The sequence below is a fragment of the Mustela nivalis genome (assembly GCF_964662115.1).
Source record: "Mustela nivalis genome assembly, chromosome: 3".
NCBI classification, from domain to species: Eukaryota; Metazoa; Chordata; class Mammalia; order Carnivora; family Mustelidae; genus Mustela; species Mustela nivalis.
Genome location: NC_139022.1, coordinates 59,174,122 through 59,198,605, shown reverse-complemented (window position 1 = coordinate 59,198,605; position 24,484 = coordinate 59,174,122). Strand labels below are relative to the sequence as shown.

General features: G+C 34.6%; 1 long non-coding RNA gene across 1 annotated transcript in view; it reads left to right on the top strand.

Moving 5' to 3' along the window:
- LOC309861186 overlaps positions 1-24,484 on the top strand; it is a 283,824-nt gene that overhangs the window by 110,725 nt on the left and 148,615 nt on the right. Inside the window, exon 2 of the long non-coding RNA XR_014309809.1 lies at positions 6,797-6,875. This is a non-coding gene — a long non-coding RNA (uncharacterized lncRNA). The remainder of the gene's footprint in view (positions 1-6,796; positions 6,876-24,484) is intronic.

The following is a 24,484-nucleotide window of genomic DNA, read 5'->3' as shown; positions in this document are numbered from 1 at the left end:
TGGCTGGGTAAGAGAGATGAGATGGCAAATGAAGGAATAGAGATTCAAAGCATAAGAGGGACTTGATATTGCTGGGTTTAAAAATAGATAAAGAAGACCATGAGCCAAGGAATGTGGCACTCTCTAGACTCTGGGGAAGTCCTCCGTCAATAGCCAGCAAGGAAGTGGGTTCCCGTAATCTCTAAGAACTGAATTTTGCTAACAGAGCAGTAAGCAAAAAATGGATCTTTTGGGGCATGCAGAAGATGAATGTAGCCTATAGACCTCATGTTGGACTTCAGGGCTTTTGACCTATAGTACTGAAGGATAAACTTGTTCAAGACACTGCGTTTGTAATAATTTGTAATGGCAACAACAGAAAACTAATATAGAATATTTTACATAGTAAATTCTATGAGAACTTTGCACATCCATTGCACTTCTTACAGCTACCACAATGCAGTATCTTCTAGAACTTTCTGATACTAATAACCTACGAGAATAAGTGACTACTCTGTTGTGTGTTTGAAGAAATTAGAAACCAGTTCATTTCACAGGAACTAGGAGATACAAATATATGCAGTTTTTAACATAAAGGTTATCTTTTTAGCTCAATCTTGGTCTTTAAATTTATGGTAGATTATGTAGAATACACTCAATTTCCAATAGCAACGAATGTAAAAAAAAAAAAAAAAAAAAGAAGAAGAAGAAGAAGAGAAAGGTTTTGCGAAGAATAATGTTCTTTATTTTTATAGCCCAAATTATCGGGCAGGAGTCCATTCTGTGAAAGTATAATGAATATTTTAATCATGCATTATTTTAGTGTCAGTTATAAAGCCACATGAATAGCATAGGACTCTTATGGGGAAAAAATTAAAGGAAAAGAAAAGAAGAGAGAGGAGGAGAATTTTAAAATCAGTACTTTTCATTTTGTGTCACCAAAAACTCAAAAGGGAAGTTAAAGGTTAATAAACACAAATGTAATGCCTATCATTTTAAGACTGACGAGGCAGTTATTTTAATGACTGTCATTATCACCACATCTCTCTGTCAATATGAGGTCTGTAAGAGGCAATACAACTCTCTTAATGTGATGCTTTAAAGAGTGAGTGCCTATATAGATTTAAATTTCAGATGAAATCCACTTAAATGGTGGCTCACAGTATTTAATAATCTGTTTCTTTTGTATTTAAATTGTACTAAAAAGCACCATTCTTATAGAGGTCATTTATTTCTGGAACTCTTTATTTTACTTCTTGTCAAGCTATCTATCATTCCTGCCTCTCTCTGGTACATTACTCTTTACTATGGTTACTGCACTTTGAACACTAAATACCCTCATGGTCTGAAAGAGTTAACATAGTTCCCTAGGCATCTAATTTAATACATGAGAGTGACTGGCGTACTGATGGTGAGCTAGCTCAGTATATATTATAAAGAATCAGTCATCTTGTGAAAGTAGCGGTTAAATACACTTTAATTGAGATTTTTGTTACAAGTGGGGAGTTTTAAAAGTGCTGATGAATTAAGAATTCCACTTAGAGTCAGAGTTAATGTTTGACTATAGGGCTAATGTCTAGGGTATATTTAAGGCACCATGAAAGTGGATGTAGACATAAGTAGGAATAATTCATGCATCTGATGGATGGTTGAACTAAATGACTTTAAGGTCTTTTTTAACTCTGAGAGTGCAGGATTCTATGCACTATGCATATTAGAAATTTACCCTTGGAACAAATATGCATGAGCAGTCACACTATAAAATCAGAGCATAAAGAGGAAACTATAAAAATAACCAGAGTGTGGGGGAAGGCAGACAGTTAAAATAAGAGCCCTGCTTTGAATCAGATTTAAAATAACTTTAAAATGCTCTAGTTTGAGTGTCCTCTGGCTGGTGATTTCCACATTTTGGGGGTAAAGACTGGTTTTAACAGATAGTTTTATTATTTCCTAAAATGATTATATGCTGTTGGTATCATGTGAGACAGAGTATAAAAAAAAAAATCCAAGTTTTTAAATGATTTTGTATGTTGATAATACTCATGTCTGTTCTGCATTGTTTATGCAATCTGCTTACCAGACCACAAGTATATAATGGTTTGTAAAAGTAATCCCAGGTTCTCATAAAGATCCAGGGACTCAGATTATGAGTCATCTCTTTATTTTTTAAAGATTTTTATTTATCTGAGAAAGAGAAAGAGAGCGTGAGTGCACAAGCAGGGGGGAGTAGCAGAGGGAGAGGGAGAAGCAGACTCCCCACTGAGAAAGGAGCTTGATGCGGGGCTCAGTCCCAGGACCCTGGGATCATGACCGGAGCTGAGGGCAGACACTTCACTCACTAAGCTGCCCAGCTGCTTGTGAATCACCTCTTTATCATTTCTTAACCACTATCTTAAGATTTGAGATCAGTTCCTCAGTTGAAATTTAAAAGGTGAGTGTGAAGTCCCTAGGCACCTGACATTTAGTAAACGTTACTAGGAAACATACAAATCCTACCCCACTATCAACAGAAGAAGGTAATTAACATGTTTTTCTTATATTCCATTTGCTAAGAATAATATGAAGATCTTCATATTCCATCTCAAAGAAATCTTAAGAATCATCATTACAGTGGTTTTAAGTTGCCAAAAATTAAAACATCAAAATGACAGATAACTTAAAGATAAACAGATTTCAGCCCTAAAAGTCTATCTTTTCCCACATACTTCATTCCCTTCACTAAATGATACGCTTATACAGTGAAATATAACCAACATTAGAAAATCACCATGAATATATTGAGAAATAGTGCCTTATATTTGAAAATACATAAAGTTTAAATTAGCAACTCTCAGTAATATTTTCAGTTATATAAGGCTTTTGTCTTTTCTCGTAGACTCTATGACATAGAATATGAGATGGTAAAAATACTTTCTTTTTTCTTTCTAGTAATTTATGTAACAGTTTCCTGTGCCACTGGGAATCATACTACCCAATTTAGCACTTAAAATTATCAAAACAACATCTTAAGTTAGGTGCTAGTTTTGTCTTCATTTTACACAGGAAGATCCAGAAGAATGAAGAAGTTAAGTGACATCTCCTACGTCTTATGGGTAGCAAGTACAATTTGAGTTTGGATGGTCTAGTTTTAGAATGTCTTCTCTTAATTTTTGCTCATTGCCCTAATTAAGAATGGCTGAGCAGATACCACAAATATGCATAAGAGGACACCTGCAAAGCAATGGAGAAACCTGGTGTCTAAGAAACCTCATTTAATACCACCTGGCTGGGTGATCAAAGGCACCCAAATATCTTTCACTGAATTGGAATTTTGCAATTCTCAACTGATTTAATATAGATCCTAACCTTTTGTCACAACTTTTTGAGGGTGATACCCGTCATTTATTTTATCCCTGTTTTGTAAGTGCCTGGTTATAAAAGGGGCAAAGTGTCACTTTAATAAGTTGTAGACCTCCTTGGACAGATTTTATCCCATCTCAAGTCTTCTAACCATCCTGTAAGTTAGACAAGTATTACTTTAACTGGCTTACTTACTTTACTTTACTTACTTGTAAAGTATTACTTTACTGACTTCTTGTCACTTTGGGATTGGCACTTCTGGATTTGGAGATGTTTGAGATGGAAAACTTCTAACTGAATGAATATGGTATTTTGAGGCAGCAAGAATTCTAAAGTAAAAGGAGAGGTAAAATCAATGGTTCAAGGAAAAAACATTGACTCAAGTGTGACCATGTGATGAGAACTTGATCGTCAGTCGTATCTTTGATAAATAACAAAGCTATATATGTCCGCATATATGTAGGTGTGACAACAAAATCTGTGTATCAGTTTTCACATATTCCTTTTTCCCCTTCCCCAACCAACTCCACACACACACAGCTACATTGTAAAGAAAATTATCTCTGTAAATAAATACTGTTGAGTTAATGGTGAAATAAATGGAGATAGGGAATTAGAAAAGCCAAGGGGTGGGGAGGGGTAAAAAAGGTGCCTGGAAAAGATGGAAACATCTGGAAGGAAAGGACTTAAGATGGGAGAAGTCTCTAGAGATAGCCATCTGGATAAAGGAGAGAACAGCAGTGTCTTAAAGAGAGGAGAGATGTTTGAGAAACGGGAGAGGGAACCAAGAAAGGAAGAGATATCAGCAGCTGCTTTGAGCAGGAATTTTGAAGACGGGGAGAAACTTCATAGCTGTTCACCAGTATATTGGTAGGGTGTGTGTGTGTGTGTGTGTGTGTACGTATGCACGTGCACAAAGCTGCAGAATTTTCTAGTGGTTTATGTGCCTTTATAACATTTGACGGTTTTTGAGCTTACATGGCATATAAACCTAAAAGGGCTTGTTTTATTTGGGTAAAAAGTGGAGTGATTATAACAACGGAACATTTGTCAGGTCTTGTTCTCCTTTGTTTCATCTTCTGTGTCCATGGATCTCATAGTGTCTTTGCTTCTCTATCGAGTGGTAGAAGAATTGCTATTTCTTTCTACAATATGCTGTGTGGATGAATTAATACCTCTCAAATAATATTCTAGCTTTCAAAGTATATTGCTCTGTGATTAGACTGTTGTTCTATGTTCTCATTCAACTGAATGATACACCATTATCTGTAGGGATCATTACACAAGATGCTAACCTGATTTCAGTCTCTGGTGATAGAAAGGCCGGGAAACTACATTGTCTCCTTTGGATAAGGGAGATGTAGTATCTTGTATATATAGAACAAATTGACCTTGTGAATACAACGGTTAATTAAATGAAGACCATAATTGAATGTCAGTTTGCACTAAAAAATGGTCTGTCACCTTCCAAGATTCATCTAAGAGCAATTGAGACAGTCAATGCGTAGGTGTTTATGGGCTCAACGTTAGGTCATTGCAAGTGTTCTATTAGCAATTACTGCCTTTATTATCCTGCTTACAAAGAATGCTAAGCTTTCCTCTTGTTGGATGTGTATATTACTTAATATCATAGAAAGTATGCTGAGCATTGATTTAAAATTTACTTTGGATTCAAGTGACCTGTGACCACCATGTGATTGATTTTAGGAAGGACTCGGAGAAGTCAACACACCTACAATTTGGAGCATGTGTCTCTTGGCATATGCTATTAGCAATATTTCTTACTGCTGAAAATAATGGATATTATACTATAATGACTTATTCTGAGGATTTGCCAGAAGTAGCTGCAGTTTTTTTTCCATAAGATGTTTGTTAGTACTGAACAAAGATGAATAACGTATTTTTTATTGTTGTTCAATAACCTTGCTTTCTATTCCTATGGAGTGTACATCTTGACAGTCTGTTTAGAGAAGAGAACAGATTTCCACTTTATTTAAAAGTCATTAAGCTTTGTCTTGTTCAGGTAGATTTTGTCACCAACCACACACAGCATCTTTCAAGTTGTATCTAAAAATGGTGATAAGAGGAGAAGAGTTAGTTGCTAGACTTCTGGGAGTTAGCTGGTCTAAAATATTTATGGTAAATGTTCGTTCAACTGTGGCTTGCTAGTAAGCAGATGCCACACTCAGTTCCCATATAGCTACCCCAAACAAGTACTATTTGGGTTTCATGTCCACTCAGAAATCCAGTATTTTCCATTGTCATACAGAGAGCTGAAAGCAATGTCAGTATATTTAAATATGGTTATGATTTGTGGGGTGACAAAAGGATGTTCAGAATCCTTTCACCAATTTTTATTGTTTGACTTTCTAACATTTGTCACTTTTTACATCTGTTAAGTTTTTATTTAAATTCCACTTAATATACAATGTAATATTAGTTTCAGGTGTACAGTGGCTGTATACAATGGCTGGTACTCATCACTAGTGCCCTCCGTGATCCCCATCACCTATTTCCCTATCCCTCCATCCACCTCCCCTCTAGTCACCATCAATTTGTTCTGTATAGTTAACACTGTTTCTTGGTTTGCCTCTCACTTTAGGTTGTATGTTTTTTGTTTTTGGTTTTGGTTTTGGGTTTTTTTTTTTTTTTTTTTGCCTAGTTGTTCTGTTTCTTAAATTCCACATATGAGTGAAATTATATGGTATTTGTCTTTCTCTGATTTAATTATTTTGCTTAGCATGGCATTCTCTAGCTCTATCCATGTCACTGGAAATGACAGGAATTTATTCTTTGTCATGGCTGGGTAATATGCTAGTGTGTGTGTGTGTGTGTGTGTGTGTGTGTGTGTGTGTATACCATCTTCTTTTCCATTCATCAGTGGATGGACACTTGGGCTGTTCCCATAATTTGGCTATTGTAGTTAATGCTACTATAAACATTGAGGTGCATGTATCCCTTTGAATTAGTATTTTTAGATTCTTTAGATAAATACCTAGTAGTGCAGTTGCTGGGTGGTGGGGTACTTCTATTTTTAATTTTTTGGAGAAACTTCATACTGTTTCCCAGAGTGGTTGCACCAGTTTGTTTTCCTATCAACGGTGTAAGAGGGGTCTCCTTTCTCCACATCTTCACCAACACCTGTTGTTTCTTGTGTTGATTTTAGCAATTCTGACAGGTATGAGTGGTGTTGAACATCTTTTTATGTGTCTGTTGGCCATCTTTATGTCTTTGGAAAAATGTCTATTCAGTCTTCTGCTCACTTTTAATTAAATTACTCATTTTGGGGGATGTTGAGTTTTATAAGTTCTTTATACGATTGGATACTAACCCTTTATCATATATGTCATTTGCAAATATCTTCTCCCATTAAATAGTTTGCCTCTTAATTTTATTGATTGTTTCCTTCACTGTGCAGATGCTTTTTCTTTTGATGAAGTCCTAACAGTTTGTTTTTGTTTTTGTTTCCTTGACTCAGGAGACAAGTCTAATAAGAAGTTGCTATTGCTGCCTATTTTCTCCACAAGGATTCTGATGGTCTCCTGTCTCACATTTAGGTCAGTAATCCTTTTTGAATTTATTTTTGTGTACGGTATAAGAAATGATACAGTTTCTTTCTTCTGCCTGTTGCTGTCCAAGTTTCCCAACACCATTTCTTGAAGAGACTGCCTTTTTCCCATTCGGTATTCTTTCCTGCTTTGTTGAAGATTAATTAACCATATTATTGTGGGTTCATTTCTGGTTTTTCTCTTCTGTTTCGTTGATGTGCCTATTTTAATGCCAGTACTATAAATTGGAAAGGAAGAAATAAAACTTTCACTATTTGCAGATTACATAATACCCATTACATTTTAATTAAAAAAAAATCAGATGTCGGGGTGCCTGGGTGGCTCAATTCTTTAAGCATCCAACTCTTGATTTCCACTCAGGTCATGATCTCAGGGTTGTGAGATTGAGCCCTGTGTTGGGCTCTGTGCTGGGCATGGAACCCGCTTAAGATTGTTTCTCTCTGCCCCTTTTCCACTTGGGCACACACTCTTGCTCTCTCAAAAACAAAACAACAACAACAACAACAAAAGTGTCATCTAGCCTGGCATGTTCATCAAATTAGGCTAAGCCATTCTGAAGTATCAGTTAAGTCCTGAAATATTGGTAGCCTCAGTTTTTTTTTCTCCAGAGAAGTGCCCTTCTAAGGGAATTTTAAGATCCCATCTTGTGGTTCTTCAGTATAAACATGAAGCTTTCAGGGTCAGTGTCATGGTTTAAGCAAGCAACAGAGTAGATCAGGTGCATTTAAGTGTCTCAGCCAAGAAGTGACAATTTAGAGTTTCATTTATACTCCATTAGCTGGAACTAGCAGTGTTACCCTGACTAATTATAAGCAGACTGAAAACTTTTGTCTACTGGGTGTCCAGGAAAGAGAAGAGAAATGAATATTTATGAGAGTTGTTAATTACTACCACCCCCAGAAGGGCATCATTTCCAGTAAAATTATATATGAGTTTTGCTTGCTGTTGGCTAAGCTTATTGGACTTGTAAGTTTTGGCCCCTACAGAGCTAAGTGCTACAGAATTGAGATACTTTGGTTTCCTCATGAGCTGATTTAGGGCATAGATCCTATTAATTCCTAGTTATTGAAGGTTGACTCAGCTCCTAAGATCGCCTTGCTTTCAATATCATGGGAATTAGGAAATGTGAACTGAACATTTGTGACAAAATTCACATGATAGTTGATTTCAAATTATTACTTATATAAGGAGAGGGAACAGATGTTTATTAACCACTAATATTTGATGAGCACCTTTTCCATACTTATGTTTATAAGAAGCCTTGATGATGGTGGTAGAAGGCTTAGAAAATCCTCTAAAAGGAAAAAAAAAATATAAATATATATATATATTGTTTTAGGCCGGGGTTTTTAACCTGGGTGCATGAAACCTTATAGCATCCACATGGCCTTTGGTGGGGTTTATATGAGACCCTGAAGTTATATGCAAGGTTTTGTACATGTATGTTTGTGTACTTTTTCCTGTATTCTCAAAATGATCAATGTTCCAAAAAAAGTTTGGATATGTTTAATCAAGAGAACATTTTAATTTTATATTTAAGGACATGGGAAAAACAGAGTGAACAAGATTTGAAGTAAGAAATGAAAATGTCTTGTAGTCCTCTTAGGTCACCAGCTTTTATGTTTGGTGTTCTATTTTTTTGATTATTTTTTCAAGATATCTCTTTGGAGCTTAAAGCTTGGCATTCTTAGTTGGGGCTCTATGGTCCAAAAAATAGTCCTTTTAGATTTTTTTTAAACTCAGCAATAAATTGTTGCTTTTGGACTAAACTATTCCATATGCTTTACCCTGAGTGGCTGACTTATATCCTCAGCATTACCTTAGTAGTATGGCATTTATCCTTGAATTTAATGAAATAAAGGAAAATATATTCATAGATATTTTAGCTTGCTTTAAGAATAAATTATCTTAATAAAATTATTTTTATATTCTTTTAATATGAAAGAATTGAACATTTTCCATTAATTCAGGAATAAAATACATAGTATGACCAGTAAGACTTGCCTAGAGCATGAATAAAACAACTTCTGTAAATCTGTAATAGTAAATTAGCTTTGGGTCTTACAGGGACATAGAAACTGGGTTGAAAATAATGCTGTGAGTAGTTAATAGAAATGGAGAATTTGAAAACGTTTGCTTTTCCACTGATTTAAAGAAAAAAAGTTTTTATCAGAATATCTATACTTCAGTTCTTATAACTTTATTTCAGTCTAGGGTATCTTTTCTGTGGCCATTTCCATTAGAGCATGGAAAGACTCAATTTTCATAGTATAATCCTTATTTTTGTTCCCACTGTTGCTACTGTTTTTGGAATCTTACCCTTCGCAAAATAAGCAATTAGACCTGCCTTTTATTCACAGTTTAGATAAATCTACATCAGATGTATTAGAAACAAAGACAGTACATTAGGAAACTGGTGAAGGAATAGACATATTTGTAAGTACACGCATATTGAACACAAATTTACTGAGAGGGAAAAAAGAGAAGAACTGAAAAGTAAAATTATTTTATTTAATTCTTTTTTTAAAATAATTTTTTTTACCATACCATTATTTTTAAAGAAAATAAAAAAAGAGAACCTTATAAAATCTAAATATTGTCATCAATAAGATGGCCTTGTCATTCCCAGAACACTTATATAGAAACTCAAAGCCATTTCCTCATGCCCCCCCACCAAAGCTGTCTAGTTCTATAATTAGAAAACAAGAGTAGATGAAAAGGTAATGCTTAAAGCAGAGGGTTTTTTTTATTGTAGACAGGAAACCAAGATGGCAAGGATATTGTGGACTTTAATCCTATTGGATAATTTTGGTTTTTTGTTATAGTATATATCTATATTGCACAAATTTATCATGTGCAATGGATAAAAAGGGGGATATAACAAGGAAAATATAAAAATGTGTCTGCTCATTTCTCTCTTGAGATGATTTGTCAAGGACCTACCAAATAATAACAGCTGAAAGCAAAAAAAAAAAAAATTATCAAACTGAGTGACAACCCATGAATATACCCTCCCCTCCCTAGAAACATACACACACTTGGTTGACTAACAGTCTTTCTCTTACTCCAGTTTTTTACATATGTTGCTTAACTAGTGTACACTATGCTATTATCCCCAAATTGTTTGCTTTTCCGACAAAAGTGTTTAACGCAGCATCTCACACATGAATAAGTGTGTTGGTTATGAGAGTCCAAATAGTGAACAAATGGGAAAGCCTTAAGTAATGAGAAGATTTAAATAACAAAACACTTCGAAAGAAATGGATAATGAAGCCTAAAGAAATCACATTGTAATGTGAGACAAAGCTACAAAAATAAATAAATTAATAACAATGAAAGCTTTACACATCACAGTTATCATTTTCGTTAAATGGAATTGAAAAACATTTGCAATGGGTTGAAATTAACAGCTATAAAACTGTGTATAGGAGGATACCATTTTGGAGCATCTGTTCTCACTTGGCACCATATGAGCAATTTCTTTATGAGGTAATTGGCCAAACAACAAATGTTAAGTTTCTATTTTAAGCCAATGCATAAAAAAAGGAAAACAGGTCAATGAAGCATTGTTATTAACCTACAAGGTTAACATAATATTTTTTCCAGCATCTCTTTCCACTTCAAAGAACTGCAATGCTTACTATTATCAATTCCACCAAGCAACTTATAAGAAGTTTGTAAAGATAAACCATTGTATTTATTTTAGTGTTATTAGAAATTTAGGATGTTTAAAACTAGTGACATTTTTACTGGCTAGTTTCACTTATTTAAAGTATTATTTGTGAGACTGTAAGTTCTTAGTGCTCTGTATTCTGTTTCCTATAGTTATTTATTTGCAGAACTTTATAACAAAAATATATATGTATATGTAATATAAATTTTATGTTATATAATTATTATGTATACTATATTACTATATATATTTTATATATAACATGTAATAATAGCAAAACAAGATTTGGGGGACCAACCTAGGTTTTCTGATAAAAATATGTTTCTTGTATCTGTGGAGAGGAAAAAAATAAATATAATTAAAAAGCTATCCTAACTTTTGAATGTATTTTCTTCATTAGGTTATACATTTTTTGCAGGGAAGGATTTGATTTTGTTCCTTTTGGAACTTTAGATATTGCTTACCATATAGTAGTTGTGCATTATTTTTAAATGAAATTAAAGCGAGTAAGACTTCTCAGAAAATGCATTCCTCCCATTTAACAAACTATGATTGGCATACATTCTTGGAGGGTCTTAGCAGCGTTTCTGAACAACTTATCATTGATTTTCTCATTTCTCATTAATTGAATGATTAGAAGTTGATGATCTCCTGTTTGTAACTGCAGCTAAGAACTTCAACACTCCCTTGAGTGTCCCCTAGGCATCTCAAATTATATATGCTTAAAACTGAATTTTTCAAGGATTCCCTAAATTATATGTCAATACCATGTGTTTAGTCGACATCTCTGCCAAAATTTTGGCTATTCTGATCTCCCAGTCTCATATACAAAGCCTCATGATTCTACCTACCAGTCACCTTTCAAGTTCATCTACTTCTTTTCCTCTCCCATTCTTCTAGTTGGCAGTCTACTGATATCTCTTAGGTTACTTCAATAGCATATTCAAACCTGAAATCACTTTGTCCTTTCAATATAAAACAGGTTGCTTATTGTTAATCTCCCAGCTAGCACCTTTAGTGATCACAGAAGATGCCCTCTCTGAGAATTCTGGCGGCCGAATAGCTGTTTCAAGGGACATTGTAAAATTTCACTGAAGCTCTATTAGATAGCCAGTGCAGAAATAGAAAGTGTCTCACCCCTAGCTGGTAATGATGTGGTGATGCTTAATTTTACTCACTTACCTTCTTAAGGCTCATACTCATTCCAACTGAGTATTGTCCAGAAGTTAAACACAGCATGCTTCCTGACTAAACTCAGGTCACAGGGAAATCTGTTCAAACAGTCATTTTCTACTAATAAGTTTCTCTATTAACCATTGACTTCACTTCTAGCACATTCTTAAATGTTCAATTTCAGAAATAGAATAGGGATTTTAAAGTTCTCTAAGTTACCCAAACAACTCCAAAATAAATAAAACTGTTTGAACCAATAAAATGGTGATTCCAGGAACACAGGAGGAATGAAATTCAACTTTCATGGAGATGGAAGTAAAAAGTAACTCAGTAATAATGTCTCAAGATACGTGTATCTAAGGCAAAAATATGGACAAACTCAAAAATCAGAGTCAAGATAAAGCAAAAATGTTAAGAGAGCATTTAAAGGTATAAGCTTCCAGTTACGAGATAAGTAAGTACTGGGAATATAATGTACAACATGGTGGCTACAGTTAACACAACTGTATGATACATAGGAAAGCTGTTAAGAGATTAGATCCTGAGAATTCATATTAAGGAGAAATTTTTTCTTTTATTTCTATTGTATCTGTCTGAGGTGGATATTAATGAAACCTGTCATGTTAATATGTCACAAACCAAACCATCATACTGTATACCTGAAACTTACATAGAGATGTGTATCAATTATTTCTCCATACAACTGGAAAATGCACCTGGTTGGCTCTGTCAGTTAAATGTCTGCCTTTAGCTCAAGTCATAATCCCAGGGTCCTGGAATCAACCTGGCATTGGGCTCCCTGCTCACTGGGGAGTCTGCTTCTCCCCCTCCTTTTGCCTCTCCCCGGCTTGTGGTCTTTCACTCTTTCTGTCAAATAAATAAATAAAATCTTAAAAAAAAATAAAATAAAACTGTAAAAATATTAAGAGATGTAAAAGGTTTGTCAATTGAATATGTAAATCAAAAAATAAATCCTACATTGGATATTTCCAATCATAATTGATGGAACTGATGGAAATGATGGCACTGTATTCACGATGCACTATATATCTATGAAGTACAATTTTGCAGGGTATAGATTTCAAGGTTGGTGGTTTCTATTTTCTCTCAACATTTCTCTCAACATTTAAATATTAAGCTTTACTCTCTTTTTGCTTTGCCTAATTTCTGAGGAAAAATTGAATGACATCCTTATCTTTGTTCAAACCAGGTAAGCTGTTTTTTCCCTCTGGTTTCTCTCAGGAGAGTTCTTCTGTATATTTGATTTTCTGTAGTTAGAAAAAGATATGCCTAGGTCTATGCATATATCTTGCTTGATGTTGTCTTTGCTTCCTGGGTCTGTGGTTTGACATCTGACATTAATTTGGGGAAATTCTCAGTCATTGTTTCAATATTTCTTCTTTTGCTTTATCTGCTCTCCTTCAGTATTCCTATTACACATCTGTTACATCTTCTGTAGTTTTCCACAGTCCTTGGGTATTTTGTTTCTTCCCCCAACCCTTTGACCTTTGTTCTCTTTGCTTTTCAGTTTCGGAGGTTTCTGCTGAGACATTCTATCCCCAAGCTCAGTAATTCTTCCCTCAGTCATGCTGAGTTTGTTTAATAAGGCATCAAAATCTCTCTTTATTTCTGTTACAGTGTTTTCCATCTCTCACATTCCTTTTTTGCTCCTTTTCCATTTCTCTGTTTACAATACCCACTGTTTTGTGAATGCTATCTACTTTATCCATTAGAGCCTTTACCATATTAATTATAGTTGTTTGAAATTTCTAGGCTGATAATTTCAATATCTCCGCCAAGCATCTTCTGATGCTTGCTCTGTCTCTTTGAACTGTGGTTTTTTTTTTTTTTTTTCCTCTTAATATGTTTTGCAATTGTTTTCTTGACAGCCAAACATAGTATACTAGGTAAAAGGAACCACTGAAAATAGACCTTTGGTGATGTGATGTGTTCCTCAGTTTTTTTCTGCCTCCCTAGTGAGAGAAGGTGTTGTTAGGGTCTGTGATCAAAGGAATGAGACCAACACAAAGCGAAAGTCAAGCAAAGCTTTATTTCACCACAAGCATCGAAAATCAAACCGACTGGTCAGGGCCATCCCTTACAAAGAGGCAACGACGACCAGGACACCACCCTCAACGACAATGCTCCCGAGGACTACCACACTCCCCATGACTCCCCTACCTGATGACTCCCCTATCCGAGGATGACCCTTCTCCACCACTAGGATGCTCCCCATGACTACTCCAACAGTTATTCCTCCCCCATCCCCTCACAGACTAACCTTTGTAGAGGTGGTTGAGCCCAGCCCACACACAGGTAGCCAATGAGATTGCAGCACACGGGGAAAACTGCACAGTCATGCTCGGTTGGCAGTACGGGTGGCCAATTGAATTCCGATTCACCATAGCAAATATATGTGTGCCCCACTGATTGGGTGTCTCCATCTGGCTTGGCCCACCCCTATATCTGGGGTTTGCAACTAACTTCCTCTGCAAGTAAGTTCCGGTAAGTTTACAACCAAATGGCTCCCTCTGGCTAACCAGGCCCCTATGGTGTCTCCACTGGGCTGGAGTTGGGCATTTCTCTTTTTCCATGTAGAAGGCAAGAGCTGACTGGAAGTGGCTGTTTCCCATCTCTCAGTTTGGTTAGACTCTGATAACACCCCAGCAAGTTAGACTCTAGTTCTCTAGCTTCTTCTGAGAGCAGGCCTTGTTAAGAGTAGAGTGCTGTGGCATGTTTCAGAATCGTTGCTTTTCCCCTTCTTCTGGAAGCACAAACAGATTTTACTTTGATGTTTACTAATGGAAACTCATCAAGCCTCTGAAGATAAATCTCATGAAATTATGGGGCCCCAGGACCCAACCATGACTAGGTACCCCCCCCCAAAGTTTTTAAGTCTCAGTCTTATCTACACTGAACCTCCAACAATTTGTCAATTATAAGTCAGAATTTTTACCTTGGCACTGGTTCCTCCCCATTTGTCTTGTCAGTTCCTACTTATTTCTTACCTATTTGTCCTTCTTTCTCTTTAATCTATGACTGGGGGACATTGGTTTGCCCTGTGACCTCACCTCTTTTATGGATCCTAGAATAGTCACTGATTTTTCAGTATGTTCAGTTTGTTACTTATGAGGATCTAGTGGCAACTTCCAAACTCTTCACCTGTGAAACTGGAAAGTAGAAGTATTCAATGGCATTATTTTATAACATGAGTTTTCCCATTTTTGTGGCTGCTGTTTAGATATTATGTTAGATATTATGTTAATTTTTGTGCAAAGACCTGGTTGAAGTCACTTATTTATTCTAATAGTTTATCTGTTTTTTCAACATAAATAATCATTTGCCTATTACATTTTTTCACCATTTTTTATGTATTATTCCATTGTCTCTGCTTGAAATTGTTTCTGTTAAGAAGTTAGTTGTGAGTCTTAATGAGACTGCTTAAAATTATTTTTATACCTCTTGTATTTATGATTTTCTGTTTCTGTTTGGTTTTCATTGATTTCACTATTATGTGTCCTGGTGTGGTACTATTTTTACGAACCCTTTGGCTGTAGCACTTACTAAATTTGTAGTTTGAAGTCTTTTAATTTTTGAATAATTTTGGTCCTTCTCCTATTAAACATTTCTTTATATTATCTGTCTCCTTTTTCTGAGACTTCAGGTAAGCAGGCTTCAGTATTTCTACAATGTGCTATATGACCTCTTTGATATTTTCTATATTTTTTCTTTTTGCTGGATTGCTTTACTCTCAATGTCTTTTAGTTTTATAGTCTTTGGGTTCTCTTCTGATTTAATATCCTATTCATGTTTAATTCTTTAAATATTGTGATTTCAGTTCTAAAATTACAGTTGATATTCTAAAGTTTTAAGGTAATGGAAACTCTCCATATTACTCATTATTAAATACTATAATCTCAATCATTTAAAACATCTGTCCATAGGGGCACCTAGGTGGCTCAGTTGGGTTAAGTGACTGACTTTTTTTTTTTTCCTTAAGTGACTGACTCTTACTTTTGGTTCTGTCATGATCTCAGGGTCCTGGGATCGAGCCCCACATTGGGCTGCATGCTCAGCATAGAGTCTGCTTGTCTCTCTCCCTCTGCTTTTCCTCTTATACACAGTCACCCCCCTCCACAAATAATTAAAGTCTTTAAAAATAAAATATCTGTCCATAGATGCCCACATGTAGATTTTTAAAAATTTGTTTCTATTTTTTTCTCTCTGTCTCTGTGTTATGTGGTTTTATTTTCTAGTATGTCTGATAAATTTTTTTGAATGCTGGGCATTTTTTATGAAAATGAAAATTTGAGCTACTATGGACTCTGGATAATGTTATTTTTCCCACAGAGGAAATTTATTTTTCCTTCTGTCAAGCAATATGGTAGCTGTAGCTCATATAAATCAGGAGGTGAACTTTTTATAACTGGCTTAAGACTTACTGAGAGCTGTTCTTTGTGGTTCACCTTTAATCCTAGTCTATAAGTCTCTCTGTAACCCAGCTACAAGTCTATCCTTCCAAGAAATATAAGAGGACTGAAAACTCTTACCAGTCTCACAAGCAAGTCAGCTTATTAGTCCTCTCTCCCACTTACAACTTTATAATTAATGTATACCTCAAGAAAAATATTTGGTGAGTGTTACTTTTCACTTTTTTTTGTACCCCTCTCTTAGTTCGGATCCCTCAAGCCTTCCTTATTTTTTTTTAAATTTTAATTTAATTTTATTTTTTTAGAGAGAGTGAGTGAGCACATGAGTTTGGGGTGGAGGGGGAGTGGCAGAAGGAAAGGGAGAGAGAGAATCTTAACAAGGCTCCATGTCCAGCATGGAGCTTGGTCAGGAGATTTGATGTCATGACCCTGAGATCATGACCTGAGCCAAAATCAAGCAAGAGTCAGATGATTAACCGACAGCCATCCAGGAGCCCCCAGGCCTTTCCTCTATTACTTTTATCTTCCCAAGGAGGTAAGTGGTGTACAACAAGATAATTCAATATGAGTGGAACAGAATCCAGTATAATTCAATATGAGTGGGACTAGGCCTCAGAATCCATGATACCACTAGGTGAGGTTTTGATTTGGAAACTATTAGTGATTCTTACCCTAAACAAGCAAGAGGTTTCAACAAGCCCCAAAACAAAAGGGGATGCAAAAACACTTCTGAAAGAAAAATTGAGGATATAGAAAGTTATTCATTATGTATCAGCTATTTAATGTAGCAAAAATTAGTGGAAGGATTGTGGGTAGAAGAAAATCTACTAGCTATGTAGGTTTATCTCATTCCATACTTATCAAGGATGGTTCATTTTAAAACTACCTATTATCAACACCAAAAACAATAGATTTCACTAAAAGTTTATCTTAAAATGTATTTGATAAGTATAAAACCATAAGTGTATTTTATTAAGGACAATTAGAGCAATATATAATCTGCCTCTTGTAAAAATAATATTATAATCAACTTATAAATTTAAAAGGCAGCAAAGTTTTCAGTAAGTTAATTTCCTCATTCCATGTTTTCTTTTCTCGTCCCTTCCTAGACATTTGTATTTATATTTATATAAATTTTATATAGTTATATATATTTAATATATACAAATCATAGGAGAAATAGAATATTGTATTATTTTATTTTAAGTGAACATTTCTCATATTACTACATAATTTTTACATGGTAAATTGTTATACATATGTGACATATTATTGTCCTTATTCTGCCATTTACTCAATTATTCTGCTATATATTTACACTTACAATATTTTATTTTTTATAAGATATTATTGTGAATAACATTTTTAAAAAACTTTTAAACCTTTATAATTATTTTTTATCCTTTTGTTGGATGATTACCATTGTATAAGTAAATTTCCGTGAGAGGGATAATTTTATGGTTGAAGGGCATGTCCATTTATATTTGGATATTTACATATAATTTTTAAATTGTTGTCATCAATAAAATTTGAATGTTAATTTCACTATGATCAGGTAGCAATAAGCATTATGGTTAATTGTATTAATTTAATGCAACATAATACTTGTAATGGTTTAATGGTATTTCTTAATTACTGATTTTTAAAATTTATAAATTAGAAACCTAGAAAGTTCTCAGATCTTCAGCAATGTCCACTTACATATGCTATCAGATCAAGTACCAAAGAAACCTCCATATGGCTAGTTGGGATTATAATGGTCAGTATAGATAGCAGCTCCTGACTTGATGATAATCATGCTGGTACTCTTCCACCTTTAGTGTACTGTATTAAGTAAGCACTGAAAAAAATTCCTACGTTTACATACTGTAATTCTTGATCACAATGAATATAAGTTTTTTTATGACGATCTTTAGGAAAAACAATAGGAAAAAGGAAGCTCAGAAAATGTAAGGAAAATCTATTAGTTAACAAATTAGAAATTTTGAAGCAGGAATGGCTGATAAGGAAAATTGCCAAAACAATTTTGATGATACCCTTATAATTGCATTCATTATATATAGACCCCTGTATATAAAATTAAGGTGTTAATATTTTGAGTAACTTTTAAATTTTTATTTCCCTTAAATATCTGATTTTAACAGCCTCCTCAGTCTTTAATTTATAAAATTTAAACTTATTTAATATATATTTACAAATTTCTGAAACCTCATAATAAAAATTGTATAAAGCGAGAAGTCTTCCTTTTGTTCTTGACTCCCTCTGCTAATTCTCAGCATCCCTTACACTATTATTTATTTCTTGTATATCATTCCTGGAGACTTTTATGATGAGTGGTGTTATGTATTGATTTTACTGAAATATAGAAGTTTTACTTAACACAGAGTATCTACTTTTCTCTCTAATGTGAAAGGCATTTATTAAATAGATTAATTAAAATTATTTTCCAAAGTTTTATGTTGAAGACAACTCAAGAAAGTGTAAATCAAAGGATTTTAATTTCTGACCCTATCTATAAGTTAAGATCTAATTGTCATATATAATTATTAAAATTTAATTCAGTGCTTTTTAAATAGGAGGAGATTTATTATCTTGCCTAGCAAAAAGTATGGACATAAGTAAACTCCAATGATATTTAATTCAAAGCTCAGTAATAATCTCAGACTGCTTAATTATTTTTATCTTTCTGTTATATCAGTATATCACTTTCTACCTAAGCAAACGGTTCTCATGTTTGCAAGAAGCTAAATAGTTCCAGACTTCATATCCACAGACATCAATGACTAGGCTAGGCCAAGGCCACTTCTTCACATGCTTCCCCTTTTAAGAGACCTTTTAATGAAGCATTTTCCTTCCTAGCACATTTATCATTACATCTCATTGATCAGAATATCTCACATGGTCACCAATGAACCACGATTACTTTCAGAGGTTTAAACAAGCATACTTTTGCCACATAAATACATTTTAAGAAAGACACATGAGAATCAATTCCAGTCTTGTTTAGTGAGAAGGAATTATAGAATAATAACCAACAGTGTTTTCCATATTGACTGTAATCACTCATTTGAAAAAAAAAAAGAGAAAATGCAAAAAAAAAATTGGCTAATAATGGAGAAAAACTACTGAAAACTAAAACTATCTTTTAAATAACTGGCTTTGAGAAAGAAGCAAATATGTAGCAGACTGATGTGTCTTCATTAACCACTCAGTAGATGTAAGTATTAGTCAGTTCAGGCTGCTATAACAAAATACCATGAACTCAGTGTCTTAAACAATAGAAACTATATCCTTGCAGTTCTAACTGTTGAAAGTCCAAGTTCAAGGAGCTAGCCAACTTTATTTTTAGTGAGGACTGTTTTCTTGGCCTGCAGATGACTGCCTTCTCCCTGAATCCTCACTAGCCTATCTCTGTGTTCCTGCAAGGAGAGTGGGAGTGAGCTCTCAGGTGTCTCTTCTTAAAAAAAAAAAAAAAAAAAAAAAAAAGCAGCACTAGTTTTATTGGATCAGGGCACCACCCTTATGACCTCATTTAACTTTAATTACCTTCTTAAAGACCCTATCTCCAAATACAGTAACACTGGGAATTAGGGCTTTAACATCAGAAAGTAACACTGGGAATTAGGGCTTTAACATCAGAATTTGGGGAGGTCACAATTTAGTCCATAACAATGTACCACTGTTAACTGAAATATATATTTCAGCATATAATGGCTGACATATAGATGATGGTATAAATGGAGAAAAGCAATGATTGCAAAACATCTTTCCAAAACTTACAGTGGAAAAAAATCTACACTCTTGAATTAAAGCTAAAAAGTGACTTTAAAAATCTCTCGTGAGCAAATATTACCATAACGTCTTCGGTAATGATGATTTGGTGCTTCCAGCAGCAGTAAATGATTTAAATAGTGTTAGTAATACTTCCAATTTACCCTTTGACTGGTTTTATCACCCAAACATAAATAGGGCATGCTGCCCTGGAGCAGAGTTACTTGCTTTTGATTCTGTAGACTTTTAATACTGTAATTCTTAGACACAAGGTCAGGAAAAGGAGAGGCCCTGTGAGGATTTCTAAATCATTGCTTTTTTTCTCCAGGAACACAGCTTTAATTTCTGATCAATTCAGTTCAGAAACAATGACCCCTCTGAGACCTAACTCATGAGTTCATCTCATGTTGAGTGTTTGGTTGTGTTCTTCTTTAAACTCTGTTAGAACAGAAACCATTTTGTTAAAGGCTGAGCCGATAACATATGGGGAGACAAACCCCAAGACAATATTACTTTCCTGTTGCCACAGGAATAATTTCAAAATTTAGAGCATCAGAAGGAGCAGTCGGTAGATAATAGTATTTGCTTTGTGGTTATTTACATCACAGTCCCTAAAGGAGTTAGGAAATGTCACCTAGGAATTAGATCCATGAATCATAATGAGGAAAACATGAGTATTTAAATAAGGCATAAGTAAAAATAAGCTATAAAAACTATTTAAACAGTTGATGAAAAATTATACCATTGAAAACAATACTTCTAGGCAGAGCTAAAGCCTGGTTAGCAGTTCTATTTGAAGAGGAATTCATAATATGAAAGCTTTTCCATGACAGGGGGCAGGCTTTAGTTTTAAGAACGCAGCCAATTCAAAAGCCTCTAATTTTCACTTCTGGAAATGACAAAGCATTGTATATCTAAAACTGGAAAAGTTCTGAGTTACTTGTTTTTTAATATATTTTTTATTAATTTTCCCCTATCAGCCTTAACCCTCTCACATCAGATGAATATCTCAATATGAAAAAGAAAAAAAAATGATATATACAGGCAGCACAGATTACAATATAGCACTTGATTTATTTGAAAATCAGCCTTCAGAACAGAAGGTGAATGAGATAACATATAATATAAACATATAAGAGAGTAGCCTAAGATGTGTTATTGAGCATTCTGGAAAATCTTTGTTTCTTAAGTAAGATCATGGTTTACATAATTATAACTAAAACATGAAAAAAAGGGAAATAGAATAGTATTTGAAAATACATGAACTGAATTTGGGTCACTTGTTTATAAACTACAATGGTGAAATTAGGTCACATCTTATAAAAGAAATTTCCTCTTGTATGTATTTTTTTTTTTTTTACTTCAGTAAGTAAGCTTTTCTGCAAGGTATTAATATGCTATTAGCACATGGTGTGCATATTATAGAGATTTCTTTAATTTTCATAGTTTGGTATGATTAGTATAAAAACAGATTCATTTTTAAAATCCCAAGCAAACTAATATAAATGAATTTTATCAATACATAGCATATAAATGTATTTATACATATAAAAACATAGTATATAAATGTATTTTCTTATTTAGTTAGTTGCTTTAGCTTGTGTGGTTTTTATTTAATGTCCTTTCTCTTTTGGTAGCTTGTCCAAGAAACTACATTTCATGCAATGTTTACATCACTTTAGGCTCCTACTTGCTGTTAATGGTTTCTCAGACTTGTCTTGTTTCTAATGACCTTGACAATTTTGAGAATTACAGGTTAAATATCTTTTAGAATGATCTTCTAGAATTTGTCTGACATCTTTCTCATGCCTAGATTGCAAGGAAGGGTTTTTGGTAGGAATGCTACCACCAGCGAAGGGTCATTTTCATCACATCATATTAAGGGCACATAGTATTAACATGATATATTACTTGATATGGCCCTAATGATAGCGCTAAGGTAGTATTTGGCAGGTTTCTCTACTACAAAGTTACTGTTTTCCCCCTTTTTAACAGTGTACACATATGTATGAATATTTCCCTTTTTATTTCTTTTTTGTTTTAATTCCAGTATAGTTAACATACATCATAATATTAGTTTCAGGTATACACTATAGTGATCCAGCTCTTCCAGTGCTCGCTGTGATGGGTGCACTCTTTAACCCCCATCCCCTGTATAACCCATCCCCTCATCCTAAATATTTCTATATGTAAGCATCTGTATCTACATTAAGCTAACCATCAGTTTGTGCTATTGTCTCTAACTCTAATCATTATCACATGGAATATTTTAGCTTTTTCTTAACTGTATATTCCCACTTCAGTGGTGAGAAACCTGATTTCTATCATTCATCATCCATTCGTTGAATTGTTCAGTTGCAGGACACTTATGTAATAGTATTAGAATAGTTTCCCATATTACTTTGGGACTCAACTTTATCAACTAAAGTACAATGCTTGTGAGCAGTTCCATTTGTAATACAGTTAGATCCCTTTGTCACAGTCTGCATTCCTTCCTGGGACCAGCAGTCTCCTCCAGGAGCTTTTCCTTAATTTGTATACATGAAGGCTCACTCTTTGTGTTATAAACGTCTATGTAATTCATGCCATTATCCATCATTAAAATAATATACACAATAATTTTGCCATCCTAAAACTATTCGGTCCTTCATTTGTTCAACATTTCCATCGTACCCCTACATCTCTACATACCATTTATTTCTCTCCTGTCTCCAGAGCTTTGCCTTTTCCAGAATGTCACTTAACTTGAATCATATAGGATGTATCTTTTCAGATTGGTTTGTTCCACTTAGTACTGTGAATTTAAGGTGTATCTGTGTCTTTTACGGGCATAATTGCTCCTTCCTTCCTCCCTCCGTCCTTCCCTCCATTCCTTTCTTCCTTTCTGAAAGATAGTCAATCCTAATGCACAGTTTATCATCTTGGTTGATTCTTGTTTAGGGAAATTATGACCAAAACTACTATAAATGTGGGTCTTCATGTTTTTGTGTGAATCTAAGTTTTCAAAGCAAATGGGTACATGTCTAGCAGTGGTTTTGCTGAGTCTTGTGGTGAGATTGTGTTTAACTTTTTAAGAAAGTGCTAAACCTTCTTCCAAAGTGGTTGTATGATTTTGTTTTCCAGCCAGGAAGAGCTACACTTTTGCAGGATTAACTTGCATATTCATAAGTGATTTGTGTGACCAAATTTAAAATCTAAGAGATTAATAGATAGACATAAAATAAGATACACAGGGTCTAGAGCATTAAGCCCAAGTGTCATAATCAAACTATGGGATGGAGAGATCAACGCTGAACATTTTTATTAGTTGGAAGGATGTAGTTACTTATATATTAAAATAATAATTTTTGCACAGTGTTAGGAATAGAAATGTGAGATAAAAGTTGTATTGAGGAAAAGAATTACATTGTTGGACAAAGAAACCTGAGTTACAGATGACAATAGAAACAGTGATGGAAGATGGAAAACAATCGAACTGGAAAGGTAGATGCATTCTAAGTTGTTGCAGTGATGTAATTGATGATGGTCAGTGAGGAGAATTTGGCTAGGGGTCTCATGTGTCTCACTTGGTTTAGTGGCACCGTTAACTAGGATATTGAGCAGAAGAGAGATTTGGCCCAAGAATACAGTGAGATCATAGGCACCTGGGTGGCTCAGTCATTAAGCATCTTCCTTAGGCTCAGGTCATGATCTCGGGGTCCTGGGGTCAAGCCCCACATTGGGCTCCCTGCTAGGTGGGGAGCCTGCTTCTCCCTCTCCCACTTGTCCCGCTGTGGTCCTCCTTTTGCTGTGTCTTTCTCTGTCAAATAAAGAAATAAAATATTTTTTTTTAAAAGAATAGGGTGAGATCAGGTTGATAAATATTAAATTCAAGCAGGCTGTGGGATATCCAGATATAGGTATTATATAAGATATTTCATATAAAGATTTAGAAATCAGAAGACAAATCTTTACCGGTAAGACAGATTGGAGAAGCATTTCTCCGTAAGGTGATTAGCTAGCGCCAAGGATGCCAAAGAGGGGATGGGAGAAGACTGACACAGTGCTTGGATTTATAATTAACATATAAGAGAAGAAAACAAACCCATGTAGGTTAAGAAACTGTGACAGACACAACCAAAAATGATCCAGGCTTGGAGAAAAAAAATTAGAGAAAGCCACCGTAGTTACTTGTAAAAAAAAAAAAAATCAGATTTTTGGATTCAATCACATATTTACTGAGTCACAATCTCTGAGGCTTTGAAAAACTGTGTTTTAAAAATTCAGTAGCTAGGGACGCCTGGGTGGCTCAGTTGGTTAAGCGGCTGCCTTCGGCTCAGGTCATGATCTCAGCGTCTTGGGATCGAGTCCCACATCGGGCTCCTTGCTCAGCAGGGAGCCTGCTTCTCCCTCTGCCTTTGCCTGCCATTCTGTCTGCCTGTGCTCGCTCTCTCCCCCTCTCTCTCTCTGATAAATAAATAAAATCTTTAAAAAAAATAAAAATAAAAAAAAATAAAAATTCAGTAGCTATTGTCTATACAATGAAAGGCTATTGAGAGTAAATGCCATTT